The sequence below is a fragment of the Bombus huntii genome, unplaced genomic scaffold (assembly GCF_024542735.1).
Source record: "Bombus huntii isolate Logan2020A unplaced genomic scaffold, iyBomHunt1.1 ctg00000064.1, whole genome shotgun sequence".
In the NCBI taxonomy this organism is placed as follows: Eukaryota; Metazoa; Arthropoda; class Insecta; order Hymenoptera; family Apidae; genus Bombus; species Bombus huntii.
The window spans coordinates 767,157-779,373 of record NW_026099324.1 but is presented as its reverse complement, the minus strand read 5'-3'; the positions used below and the strand labels follow the sequence as shown (position 1 = coordinate 779,373).

Genomic DNA, 12,217 nt, shown 5'->3' with positions numbered 1-12,217 from the left:
CAGGCTTTTGCGTTTTCAAGGGTTGCAAAACCATCCTTGCATTCGTGGCGGGTGGCGTCTGCCCACGTGAAGACATCTGGATTACTTTCGTGGCGGACTGTTTGTACACAGTGTACGAAGCGACGCGAACACAACCTATCTGCATGCCATCGTCTTGGGTCAACGCATGCTGTCAGGAGATCTTTAAAATATGTCCAAGGATGTTGGTCGATGTAATTGTTAACAATGACTTGGCTTATTTAGAACCAGGCAGGCAACCGCCAGAGGCAAGGGAGGTGAAGAGGCTCTACAAGGATTTCTGGGGTAGAACTGGACCTCCAAATTCCATAATCCCAGGAAGAAGAGCCTCGGAGTTGTTATTATGTGAATACTTTCTTGTTTCACATGATCTAATAAACCAACACTTCTTTCAACTTTTTTTAACAAACTGTTTTGAATCGTGCAACATTTTCGATCGATTGCGATATCTCTCACAATTGCATAGTTTTATTTGTGAATATTGCACAAGTAAATATTTCGTTTTTTCGTTCAGACAAACTGCAACGTGATATTATTTTATATCACTGTCGCTTGATCACTTTGCACAATTTTTATGCCAAGAGAAACATGTTAAAATTCTACATGCAATTTCTTTAGAGACGGTTGTACATTCAAATCATACAAATATTTTTTTTAGGCCTTTTTTTTAAAAGGAGTTTATTGGGCCCAGAAAATACAGATTTTAAGTGCATATATTCACAATAAACATGAATTTTTGTAATGGTATGTTAGGCAAAGGTACCGATACGCGGCGGTACGACGTAGCCATGCTGTATTATGTGTCGGCGCTTTACATTTTTTGTTGTATGATGCGGTTTTTGGCTTTAAGCCTCTGGGGAGCGGAGCTTTTTTTTTTATTTTTTTTCTGCCCTAAAAAACTTGGTCGCAAAACAGGACGCTTCGGTAGTTTGCTTTTTGAGTGCTGTGTAACTTTGGGGAAGGGTGGGATGAGAGGGATGGGGCGGGTGGGGGGGGGGGGACAAATAGGATTATTTACAAATATTTACAAATATTTACAGTGTTTACATTTTACACCTATGTTATGCGGTGTGAGAATTGAGCTCTGTCGGTTTAATGTTCTCTCTTACTTTGTTATGAGTTCTGTATCCACCAGTATTTTTTTGTGTTTCTTCTGTGTTTGTCTTTGGTGTCTTTCCGGGGGAGGGCAATGTTGTATCTCCATCTCGGGTCAGCGGTCTGTCCATTTATGTTTTCTTCGTAGAGTATGGTTTTGATCCCTGTTTTTCTTTTTATGTGATATATTATTGGGATGTTGTTTTGTTCCTGGAGGTAGTTTTTTCGTCTAGGTATAGGAAGGCTTCTAGGGGGATGTGGCCTGTTTCACAGTGTTTTTGTAATATGCGTTGTTAGGAAATAGACAGCTGAAAACTAAGCTGTTTTCTTTTATTTTTGCTGCTTGCGCGAAGTGGTTTCTTATTAGCTTTAGGATGTGGCAGTCGATGCGGTGAATGTTGGCTAGGTCGTATATTGTTTTGTTTTTTACATATTTTTTGAATCCGCTGTGTTCGGATCTGTATGTGCTCAGGCAAGCCCTGATGCATTTTATTTCGAATATGCGGATTTTTTCCATCTGGGAGGCTGATATGTTGTACCAGATTGGGCTGCCGTAGGTAATGATTGGTCTGATTAGTGCTTGGTAGCATAGTATTTTCACTTTGCTGTCGAGATGTTTGGAGTAAAATAGTCTTTTTATTCGCCAGAATGCTTTATTGGCCTTAGCAATTTGGGTTTCGGTGTGCTGCTTGTAGTTTAATTTGTCGTCTATGCTTATTCCTAAGTATTTTACGCAGTTTTTGTGTGGTATGAGAGCCCCTTTGTTTGCTTTTTCTCTTACTTGGAATTTTCGGCAGTGTTCTCTTTCTGTTGGGTCGATTTCACTTAACTTGGGCCTGAATAGTATGGTTTCGCATTTGCTTGTGTTGATTTTTAGTTTCCACGCGTGGTAATAGTCGTTTATTTTATCGAAAAGTTCTTGCAGTTCAGTTTTTATTGTCTTAGTTTTGCGGCCTGTTATGTAGATGATTAGGTCATCTGCGAAGGCTATGGAGCGTTTGTGGGTGGATGTATTGAAATTAAAGAGGTTTAGTAAGTCACTATTGTAAATACTGAAAAGTAGCGGGGAATTTACTGTACCTTGTTGCAGACCATTTGTTATGGAGAATTCTTTGCTTGATGTGTTTGAACCTTCGGTCATTACGAATGTTCTGCTTGTGATCATGTCCCAGACTATTTTAATTAGATGTTTAGGAAGGTTTATCTTGATCAATTTGTATATGAGATCTGGGATCCAGACTGTGTCAAAAGCTTTTTCGAGGTCTATTAAGCAGGCGGCTACTCGTTGTTTTGCGTTTAGGGCCCAGCAGATGTCCGACGTAAGTTTGTTTATTGCGTGGATTGTGGAGTGGTTGTGCCTGAAGCCAAATTGATTTTCTGCGATTATGTCATTTTTTGTGCAGAAGGAAGTTAGGGGGTTGTTTATGATTATTTCAAGTACTTTGCTTATGTTGGGGAGGAGACTTATGGGTCGTAGGTTTGCGGGCGATGAGCCGTCTTTGTCTTTTTTTGTAATAGCTATCAATTTGGCTTTTTTCCATTTTCTGGGGAAATATGTGTTGTTTAGAGCATTGTTGAAGAGTACTGTGTAGTACCATTTTATTTTGTTCGGTAGGCGCTTGAGTAAAACGTTTGGGATGCCGTCGAAGCCGGAGGATTTATTGTTGTTTAGTTTGGAGAAGATTGTGTTTGGTTGATTGTAATTTGTGAAGTAGTTTATTTCTGGATCTGGTTGTTTGGGGTTGTCTGCGGTGTTTTCGTTTGAGAATGTACAGACTGTTTTGTTTAGCGTTTTGTCTTGTTCCATTTCATTTTTAAGTTTGTTTCGGCGATGATAATTCTGTTTAGTTGATCTCGGCCCATGTGTTCGTTTTGTGTGTGTATTTTGGAAAAGTGGGTGCCGATGATGTCTAATTTTTCTATTGTTTTAGATATTATGAAGGTACCCTCGGTGTCTTTGATGGTGTTGTGTATCGTTATACCTGCTTCTTGGATGAGGGAGGCATTTTCTGGGGGCAATTTGAGAGGTGGGATGGGGTTTTGTTCTTTTGGTCTCAAGATTTGATTTATTTGTGGGAACATGTTTGCTGAGTCGTTTTTGGAGATGTTTTTTATTTTGTTTGTCCAGTAATGGTTTATAGAATTTGCGAATTCTTGTTTCATTTGCGCTTTTATTCTGTATAGTAGGTACTTTAGGAATTCTAATTCTTCTCTTTTGTCGTAAAAGGCACCGGAAAATTGTCTTTCACGGTGATCTTATTTAATTCCCCGTAGATGACGCAGAGATGCATTTTTTATTCTTTTTCCGCACTAATACAACAAGGGATTGCGTATGGTGAATTGCTTGGTCTGATCATTTCTTTCTCGTACAAATCGTCCAAAATTGAAAAATCGGCCGATATGCCGACAGCAATGTCGCCGTTCGGCCCTCTTTACGGAGTAAGACCAGCCTCGCCGTCCGCCACGCTCGTGGGTAGACTCCCTCCCTCAGACATCTCGTGTAGAGGCGCCGAAGTTTGACAACGAGATGATGGCGTACGGTTTATCTCGCGCGACGTAACACGGTTTTTCGCTACATATAGCAAATTTCTTTTTATGATTAGTATTTTGGTTCATGCATACCTGAAATATAATTACGATGTAATTTTGTTAAATTGAAAATCGCGCTAGCCTGCCACAGATATTGGTGAATTATAATACAATTATTCTGTTTTTCTACAAACATTGTGGCCTTTTTCCTACTTAGTTCGGTAATTTTCAATTTTAAGGTGTTGAACAATTTCGTTTCGTTGTAATTTAGGATTTGTTAACGAGCACTTTTCACAAACTGACCGCTGTTACTTGTCTTTGGATCGTTGTTTTGTGAATACGGCGAATGTGGGAATAAGAAAGAAGAGAAGCAATTGAGATACAACGAGATACCTTACAGATTTTATATCTAGACAAATAAAGTCAAAAGAAATATAATTTAACCAGTGTCTGGATCCATTTGGACTAGTCAGCAAATAACGGAAGTTGTTTAACTTAGTGTCATAAGAAGCCAAGGTATCTCTAAACGACGGATTTGGTATCAACATTCATTGTAACTTCAAAGAATTGTGTCGGACTTAGGCATGGTCTTCTGTGCAGTTGACCGAACGTTGCGCATTTCCAGAGTTTAGCTATCGTCCAATATCATTTTGATCGTGAGATTCTCAAAAATCCAATTAAATCGTTTTATAACAATGAAATAAAAAATATGAAAACTTCATTTTTCTTATTTTGGCAATTTATGAGTAATTGCGTTATCGCTGGAGCAGACAAAGAAAACACCGGAAACTACTTGCAGTGATCAGTTCCGCGAAGTAGTGGGGATAACTCGTATCCGCTTAAAATTTGAAGAGACAAATTTTCGACTCTCTGAGCGACGTTTATTTCGTCAGGACTATCAATTGTCGTTTGAACGTTGTGTTTCGATCGTTCGCGGAGAGACGCGATCGCGAGATAGCACGTCAACGAGAGTTGTAAGTTCCCGTTACGATTAAATAATCGACGCCACGAACTGATCGATTCCCTCATTTCGATTAGGATAATAAGGGTAGTTCAATGAATTCCACAGAATTAACACAAATAAATTAACGTTTATTTTAACAAATTATCAACTGGGAAGACATAAAGAGAACAACAAAAAGAAATGTAACTGCGTTTTGCTTGATAAGTAATGCGCGATATAAGAGATGTGTTGACGGTTCGGCTTCTCGAAAAGTTCTGCACGCCTTTCGATTTTTTCCGTTTTTTCTGGAAGGCGACCCCCACTACGTTCGGATCACGCCACATTCTTTTACGCGAGGTAAAATAACGGCCACGAATCGACGTTTCTGGAGGTCGCCCTGCTTAATGAACCATGCGCTTGCCACTACAATGTTTGTTTGCCGGGCAGCCGCGACGATCCGTCTGCGACATTATAGTGCCGCGATCGACAGTTAAGAATATGATCTATGGTAAGCCGCATGGCGTAACATGTTGCATTAATTTCTCTAATGTAATTTCGCGTACCTTTAACTGTAACTCAGTTCTTTCGGTACTTAACGAGAGAGCCGAAAATTTCGTCGTTTTAAAGTTTGACGATCTCGATAATTGTTAATTGTGTAATTTCGTGCTCCTGATAAGGATCGATAACTTACAATTAATATGCATAAAAATAATTACAAATATTGTTAAATATGCCCGCCTTGATATTCAGTACATTTATTATTTCTTCAGAACATGTTTTTAAAGACGCTTAATAATATCTCTTCACTTATTTGTGACACTCGCCTTTCGATATTCTCCTCAGCGGTTTCGATTTGTACACATCAGTCTCTAACATCCCACAGAGAAAGAAGATTATTCTATTCTCTCCGTTTATTACGCCCCAAGGCTTACTATAGGCCGTGTTCCTAACCGTCGCAAACAGATCGTCTTACATGACCGTCGAGATATACACAAAGTAGCGATAAACGCATAGTTGTCGTCAAGCAGCGAGTTCCAGAAACATCTATTCGCCTTCGGTGCGTTATTTTATCCGCATAAAGAAAGAAGCTGGTATACGTGATCATAGGCGCGAACGGTGGCGTGATCCGAGCGTAGTGGGGGTCGTCTTCCAGAGAAGACAAAGGACCAAATGGAAGGGCAGTCAGTGGCAAATGAGAATTCAAACGGGATGCATCGAAAGGTTCAGACGAATAAAATCAAAGTCGCTTAGTCTAACGAATACATCGAGAAATATCATAAAATCGGGTCAAATTACTGTAACAAACTAATTGTATCATCGTTAAATCATTTGTGACGTATTCATTATAACTTTAAATATCGTTAAATATACACGTTTATATTAACTGTGTTAATTCAAAGTTAAAATCATTTGAACTATCTCTGTTATTCTAAACGAAACAGGGGAACGACTAATTCGCGGCGTCGATTATCATAATCGTAGCAAAAATTTACGTCTCCCGCTCACACGTTTCCCTCGCGATCGCGTCTCTACGCGAACGGTCGTAACATTTGGTCCTTCGAGCCGGATCACGAGCATTGGACGATCAAGTGAACAGAGATACAGCAGTAAATCATACAGTGCCACATGATCACATCATCATCAGCATCGCAGCAACCGTTAGCGGCGAACCTCGCGCCAACAACTAGAGGGTCAACTTCCGCAAGGAAATGTCTTACACGTCAAATCAGACACGCACGGTGACGAGCAACGTTTCAATTCGCGACAACAAGGTATGCTCGTTCATTGTATTGTCTTTACAATCCGCTATAACATTTTTTTCGTCTTTATTTTTACACTGCGATTTAAGGCAAGAAAAATGATTGAAAGTTTCTTTTGTTCTTGTTTCAAATCATTTTTCCTTCTTAAAAAGGATTTTAAGAAAGATAAAAAATATATTTTTCTCAAAGTATGATAGCGTTTGTGATAGATCATGTATGATCTTGTCCTTTCTTTGCAATGCTATATCTAGTGTCCTTAAATGTTCCATATCTTTTCATTTACTTATACTCCCATCTTATTCTTCTGGTCTGAAAGTATAACTGTTACAGCTTTTAATGGTGTTTTGTTTTTATCTCTTGAATATGAGGTGGAATGGTGTAATAGGTACTGAAGTACACTAGGTGATATTTAACCAATAATGTTTATTAAACAGATAACAACAACTGACAATTTGCAAATAACATCGGCTGATTTTTAACGATTATTATACTTACTTGATTAGGAAAACAAATAATTGAATATCCATATACAAATTTAAATATATTATTTACATCAGTATATTTTATATATTTAATTTTATCATTTTTTATAAATAATATTTGAGATATATTATTAAAAAAAAATAATTAGTTAATGAACTTGAATAAGTATATGACATGAAATCATATTATAGAAATAAAATTTTCTATTAACTTTAAATAAACAATTATCTAATTATAAATTAAAATTTAATTATATAATTAAATTATTATAATTATTAAACATAAATAATTTATTTAATTTAAATCAAAATTAATTATATTTACATTTTTCTTTAATTTTAAATTTATCTAATAAATTTATAATTTATTTAATAAAACCTATAAATAAATTAAATATAAAAAATAAAAAATTTAATTTATATATATATATATATATCCATAAATATATATATATATAAATATTTTAAAATTTAAATACACATAAATTTATATATATATATTTAATATATATAAATACACACACAAATTTACTTATTTATATATATATATATATATTTATATATATATATATATATAAAAACACAAACTTACTAATAATATTAATATATTTATATAAATACATACAAATTTATTAATATACACACATATTTAAATATATATATATAAAATACACACACACACACACATATTTAAATATAATTTTTAAAATAAAATTAATTTTTAAATTAATAATATTAATTAAAAATCAATAAATAAATATTAAATAATTTATTTATATATATATATAAATTTAATAAAAATTAATTTTTTAATTAATTAAATTTATATAAACAAACTTTTATACGTTTAAATATAATAATTAAAAACTTAATCTATATATATATATACATATAAATTTTTATAATTTTTAAATTAATAAAATTAATTTAAAATTAATAATAATTTATTATAAGAAAATTTTATTAAAAATTAAATATTTTTTAAAATACAAATTAAAATACTATCAAAACAGTAAATTCTTTTATTAAATAAATTAATATTAAATATATTAAAATTAACACTAATAATTCAACCCAACATATTATTATTAATTTATCATATCGAATACGAGGTAATACACCACGAATTATAATTAATAAAATTAAATGAAATAAATAAACTAAAATAAAACTAAATGATCATCAATTTAATCCAAGAAACATTATTGTTAATAATAATCTTATAAATATAACATTTAAATATTCAGATAAAAAAATTAATACAAATAATCTTCTATAATATTCAACATTAAATCGAGAAACTAATTCTGATTCGCCTTCAATCAAATCAAATGGAACTCGATTTAAATCAATTAATGCTCTAATTATAAAAATAATATATAAAGGATATATAAAAAAATATATATATATATTATATTGAAATTTTATAAATATAAATAAAGAATAATTCTCAATTAAAATTATTAGTAAAAAAAGGACCAAAAATAATAAAATTTCAAATGAAATTATTTGAGAAACTGAACGTAATGAACCTAAAATTGAATAATTACATAAAGACACTCAACCAATTATTATAATTGGATAAACCATTAATCTCAAAATTAATATTAAAAAAATAATTCTATAATCAATAAAAAAAAAGAATATATTCAAGGATAAATAAATCATAATATTAGTGATAAAAAATATAATTATTGGACTATATAAATATAAATTATTAAAATTTAAAAAAAAAATTCCTTTGATATCAATTTTAAAGCATCTCTAAAAGGTTGAAATAAACCTTTAATTATTAATTTATTTGGACCTTTTCGTAATTGAATATAACCTAATATTTTACGCTCAAATAAAGTTGAAAAAGCCACTCTAATCAAAATTATAAATATTATTAATAAAAAATTAAAAAAAAATTATTATGTATTATAATTTTATTATAATTTATTTAAATTCTAAATTTAATGCACTAATTTGCTAATATAATCAAAATTATTAATTAAGATTAATAATATAATTTAATTAAAAATTATAGTCCTTTCGTACAAATAATTTATTTATTTTTATAGATAGAAACCAATCTGACTCACGTCGATTTGAACTCAAATCATGTAAGATTTTAATAGTCGAACAAACTTAATTATTAAACTTCTGCATTTAAAATTTATCTTAATTCAACATCGAGGTCGCAATCATCTTTATTAATATGATCTTTAAAAAGATATTACGCTGTTATCCCTAAGGTAATTTATTCTTTCAATTTATAATACAAGATCATTAATTATTCTTTAATTAAAGTTTATATTTAAAATAAAGTTTTATAAATTTACTAATCCTCCCAATTAAATATTTATATTTAAAAAATTTAAAATCTAATATATATAAATATAAAATTCTATAGGGTCTTATCGTCCCATAAATATATTTTAGCATTTTTACTAAAAATTTAAACTAATTATATATATATATATATATATATATATATATATATATATATATATATATATATATATATATATATATATATATATATGAGACAGTATATATCTCATTAATTCTTTCATTCTAGTTTTTAATTAAAAAAAATTGATTATGCTCCCTTTGTACAGTCAATTATACTGCAGCCATTAAATAATTAAATCATTGGGCAGATAGACTTAAAATTGAAATCAATAAGCCATGTTTTTGATAAACAGGTGAATATATTTAATTTGCCTAATTCCTTATATATATATATATTTCAAAATTTATTAAAAAATAAAAATTTTAAACATAAAATATTACTAATATAATCATTATACTTAATTTAAATAAATTATAAATTATTTTCTTTCAATAAATATATATCATTCAATTTTACATAAATTTTTTAAATAAAATTACTAAATTATTAAATACTTATTACTAAAAATTATTACTAAATCAATATAATTATTATAATATAAATTTTTAAATAATAATAATAATAATTCAATTATATATTTAAATTTATAGATTATCCCATAAATTTTTTATATAAAAATAAAAAAAATTGTAAAATAAATTTTTTATATTTTTTATATATAAATTAAATTCATTTAAAAAAAACTAGATATAAAAAAATCGATTAACATTTAATTTCTAAATATATATTGTAATTTTTTATTCAACAAAAACATAATTATATATTTAACTCTTTTTCTTTCGAGAATAATAAAATTATTAAATTATATTAATTAACCCTGATACAAAAGGTACAAAATTTATTTTACTTATTTAATTCTTTAAAATTTCATTCACATTACTAAATCTATAAATCGTTATATTATTTCATAAATTATTACTTTAACAATTATTTATTATACAACTTTACAAAAATATAATTTAATAAATTTTAAACTAAAATATTAAATTTATTATCTTAAAAAAAAATTCAATTTAAATAATTTTCATTAAAAATGAAATATTATAAAAACTAATTTTTTATCTAAAAACATTTTCCAATATTTTTACTATGTTACGACTTATTCCACAAATGAAATTGACGGGCAATTTGTACACTTTTCAAAACTATTTTCAAATTAATTAATTTATTAATTTTACTTTTGAATCCTCTTTCAAATTAATATTAAAATATAATTATTAAAAAATTAAATTTATTATAACTCATAAATTCTTAAATATACTACATTTTGATTTGAATTAAAATTTTTTATTAAATTTTTATTAAAATTAATTTTATATAATAATATACAACAATACATAAACATCTACTTAAGTTTATCTTATCGTGGATTATCAAATTAAACTACAAGTTTCTCTAATAAGAATGAAAAGCCGCCATATAATTTAGTTTTAATGATTCAACATTTAATAATAAATCCAATATTATTATTTTATATAATAGGGTATCTGATCCTAGTTTATTATTTTATCTTATTATATTTATAAATATAAAATTTAATTTAATTATAAATTAAATTTCACCTAAAATATATAATTTTTATTAAATAATATTATTTTAAATATTTATATATATATAAATTAATAAAATTAATTTACAAATTTAGTTTAACCGCTATTGCTGGCACTAAATTAATCATTATTTATATTATTTTCTAAATTTAACTTTCATTAATTATTTAAATTCAATTATTAAAATAAAATAAATTTTTAATTTTAAATCATTATTTATTAATACAAAAATATAATTAATTAAAAAATCATTATAAAATTTATTTTATAATATTAATATTATTAATTCTTTTAAAATCAAAATTTAATATGCAAATTACATTAAATATAATTTTTTTATTAAATTATTTTTATTTTTAAAATATAAAATATTTACATATTTATTTATAATACACACATACACACACATTATATATATATATATATATATATATATATATATATATATATATATATATATATACACATTTATTAAAATACTATTAATTTATATTAAATTATTTTTTTATTAAAATTTTAATTAATAATTAATTCTATAAATATTTTATACACACATATACACTCATATATATATAAATAATATATATATATATATATATATATATATATATATAACACAATTTTTTTATATATATATTTATTTAAATATAATTAATTTATATTAAATTATTTTTTTATTAAAATTTTAATTAATAATTAATCTTTTTAGTGTAAATAAAATATTTTTACTTAAACTAAAATTTTTTAATAAAATTTATATTAATATATATATATATATTTATATTCATATTTATATATTTTATATCCTATTTTTATCTATTTTTTATTCTAATTTAAAACTTATTAGCAATATTATTATATATATTTTATTTATAAAAAATTTAATTTTAATTCAACTTCCGCAAGGAAATGCCTTGCACGTCAAATCAGACACACACGGTGACGAGCAACGTTTCAATTCGCGACAACAAGGTATGCTCGTTCATTGTATTGTCTTTACAATCCGCTATAACATTGAACACTGTTTATTTTTTATCAGCTTCATTCTACAATATAAGGATACACAGCTATGAGATATGTCAAGTCATTCAACAAACCACTAGCTTTAATTTTGTATATTTTATTCTGGTAGAAATTTACAAAATTCCAATGAAGATATTAGAAATCCATCTACAGGAATTTATGTCGCAAATGTATTGATGATAAATTCTGTAGTAGGATTAAGATCCTGCATGGTTCCAAACCTGTTGCTAAAATCCATGTTGATGTAATCCTAATTTCCCCAAATTTTCATCTTTATTTTTACACTGCGATTTAAGGCAAGAAAAATGATTGAAAGTTTCTTTTGTTCTTGTTTCAAATCATTTTTCCTTCTTAAAAAGGATTTTAAGAAAGATAAAAAATATATTTTTCTCAAAGTATGATAGCGTTTGTGATAGATC

At 28.0% G+C, this 12,217-nt stretch overlaps 1 long non-coding RNA gene across 1 annotated transcript; it reads left to right on the top strand.

Annotated features, from left to right (window-relative positions):
• The first annotated feature begins 7,813 nt into the window (after positions 1 to 7,813).
• LOC126876125 (uncharacterized) lies at positions 7,814 to 10,005 on the top strand. The gene is made up of 2 exons (XR_007693940.1): positions 7,814 to 8,293; positions 9,913 to 10,005. It is a non-coding gene; the product is annotated as an uncharacterized LOC126876125 (long non-coding RNA).
• The last annotated feature ends 2,212 nt before the right edge of the window (positions 10,006 to 12,217 follow it).